The sequence below is a fragment of the Lagenorhynchus albirostris genome, chromosome 11 (genome assembly GCF_949774975.1).
Source record: "Lagenorhynchus albirostris chromosome 11, mLagAlb1.1, whole genome shotgun sequence".
Taxonomy (NCBI): domain Eukaryota; kingdom Metazoa; phylum Chordata; class Mammalia; order Artiodactyla; family Delphinidae; genus Lagenorhynchus; species Lagenorhynchus albirostris.
The window spans coordinates 60855446-60858590 of NC_083105.1; positions in this window are offsets into that span (position 1 = coordinate 60855446).

Consider the following 3145-nt stretch of genomic DNA (forward strand, 5'->3'; position numbering starts at 1 on the left):
CTTTCCGGTCAGCCTTTCCTAGCTTCACCCTTTTTTCCATCATCATTTACCAAGACCTCAGTATTACACAGTGAGGGGAGTGGCTTGAAATGAAGGCTTTGGAGGATGTGACTGAGGCTGCTGCCTGCGGTGGAGCTGCAGTATGCAAGCGCTGCCTTGTAGGCTGTAGGTACAGGTAGCCTGGGCCGGAGCTTTTCCTCCCTACCCACAGGGATCACAGCACACCAAGCCACTTATTGCTCGACTTCAGAAGTCAACGCACCAGCAAAAAACTACAAGAGCAGCTGCTGCTGCAGTTGGCCCAGGAAAGCCACCTGTGTCACTGTGCTTCCATCTCCTTACACCTCCCGCCCCACACTTCCTCTTGGCTCCAAGTCCCCAAAACTGTCGACTGAGGTTTCCGTGGCTTTCTGTGCTCCCACCCCCTTGTGACCTTAAGGATTCTCTGCCACTGTTCTAACCTCTTTCCTGCCTTGCAACAATGAACAGTCTGTCCCTAGCTGTTTGGAAAATTCCCACTGCCTGTGCATTAAAAGTGGCCTCAGTTGTAACCCACACCACGCTGTCAACCGTAACTCCACTCTGCCTGTGTGGTATAGCCTAGGACAGCAGACACATAACCTCTCCAGACTGAAGGGTGGAGGTTTATGGAGACACCCCCTCAAGGACATGAGGATATATCCCTAGAGTTCCCGCTTAATCTTATGACTAAAATAAACAGTACAGGAAATGGAACACAGATACTCTCAAATATTAAAGGTAACCACCAGGTAAAAACAGAGGGGAGGGCTTCCCTGGTGGCGCAGTGGTTGAGAGTCCGCCTGCCAATGCAGGGGACACGGGTTCGTGCCCTGGTCCGGGAAGATCCCACATGCCGCGGAGCGGCTGAGCCCATGAGCCATGGCCGGTAAGCTTGCGCGTCCGGAGCCTGTGCTCCACAAATTCCCAGTTCTGGGGCCTCAATCAACAGATTCCTCTTGTACTCCCACCCTCCACCTGCATAAAATGGTATCCAATACTGAGAGGGAACTTCAGAAAGGGGTGTGTGTGTGTGTCTGTAGAGCAGAGTATCAATAGGGAGTGGAATAGTGTGTGTGTGTGTGTGTGTGTGTGTGTGTGTGTGTGTGTGTGTGTGTGTGTGTGTGTGTGTGTGTGTGTGTGTGTGTGTGTGTAGAGCAGACTATCAATAGGGAATGGAATAAAAAACACAGCATGAGGCATGCACGCCAAGACACTTAAGCATTAAAGTGAACTTTAAAGATCAGATTTATTTGGAGAAAACAAAAAACCCCACAACCTAAAGGATGGGATTTTACATCTCAAGACATCTCCCAGGTATTAAGTCTACAGATTACAAATCATTTTCATAGAAGATATTTTTGTACAAATTTTACATGTATTGAGGAGCGGGTCATAAATCCCTGTTTGTTTTAACAGGGTGGCAGGGTAGAGGAATGGGGGAAAAAACAGCTTTTTTGGACACATCTATTTGGAAGCAGACATGAAGAGGGCAAACCCTACTTTTTCATCATCTATAGCAAATGGTTAAAAAAAAATACCCTCTCAACCTTGGGTATCTCTAAAAGCCACTTCCTAGCTACTACCCACTCCAAGCCAATTATTTAAAGTTACTTCACTTGGTATGTCTTTTATGTCCACTGGGTAAATGATTCATTATGCTCACTGCTGCAGCACTCATAAACCAGCACCCCTGCACGGCTGTAAAGGGTCTAACCTAGGACTGATGCGAGAAGAGAGCAAGGTGTCTTTCCTCTGCAGGTACCAATATTGCCTGTAAGGACACCATCTGTTGAGCTGACAGTACCAAGGTGCACATAAAAGCAGGCAAGTAAAGCTACTGTGTTGCAAGAGAAGCCAGGACCTTGTGAAATTGTTCTTCTCCATTATCATTTATTCTCTCAAGGGGATGCTAAAAAAACAGAACCAAAAAAAACACACATTGGTCTAGGCCACATTATAAATCCAAACATTGGTGTGGGATTTCACTTGGAGAGAAGGAAACTTTTGTTTTTTAAAAAGCCCCTCAAACCCCAATCAAGGTTGTAAGAAAGGCTCCCAATTTAACCACCCTCGCTCACCACCTAAGACTGGTAATTCTTTTCTGAGGTGTAAAAGGGGTCAAAGCAGCAGGAGCACGAATGGCTGGAGGGAAGGAGTGTCAAAACATGAAGGAGGCAAGAGTTGCTTGAGAAAAAGCAGTGATGATTCCTCAATGGACAGCTCCCAGGGGCTCTAGAGAATGCTTAGGAGGTCAAGTATGTGACTTAAGCAGAAGCTGCCTGTAGGAAGGTTAACAGGAAAGATGAACATAAGATGATGACAAGAGTCTAAATTTTTAAAGCTCCAAGATTTCAACAGAATGTGGATATATTTGAACTTTCAGAAGGGACAGGGTTTAAGAAAGGGTGAAACCAGGACACATAAAAGACCTGGGAATTCCCACAACCCCTAAGTGCTTCCTGCTCCAGGAGGTAAACGATTATGTGTTTACTGGAGGTCATACCATTTTCCCTGTTACTGGTGCAAAATAATTCATCAAATCCCCATGCTTCTTTTCAAATCACGATTTCCCCATTTACTTTGGTCACCAAACAGTCCTATTCTTCAGTGGCCTGTAGACTCACTCCCACCTACCCCCCTGGGGGGCACAAATGAAGGAACTCCCCCTTAGGCTGGCCCCAGTAACTCAGAATTAAATAAGAGGTGGGGCTGGCAGCCTCCTGGAGACTAAAACAACATCAGAGACTAAACCTACCTTGCCAAGAATGGAGAGTTTATTCAGATACTGTTTGCTAATTCATGTATGCCACAACGGGATAAGAATTAAAGGTAGAAACCTCACACTCTTCCTTATACCTGCCTACTGCCCAACTAGATTCCAGACACTGCATCACTATCACTGCCATCTTGCTAAACGGAGGCCCCTAGGCACTAATCACACAGGCAACTGCACGTGTCATAAAAATGCACCACAACTTTAAACTTACAGCATTAAAAGCTGTACGCCTCTCTCTGGCTACATTGGTGAGTCTCCAGTTAGTTCAATATTTTAAAGGCTGCAGCAGCATGCAAAAGAATTTCATTTTGTTTCTTTTTTTTAAAAAAAAAAAAGTTAAGAAAGGTA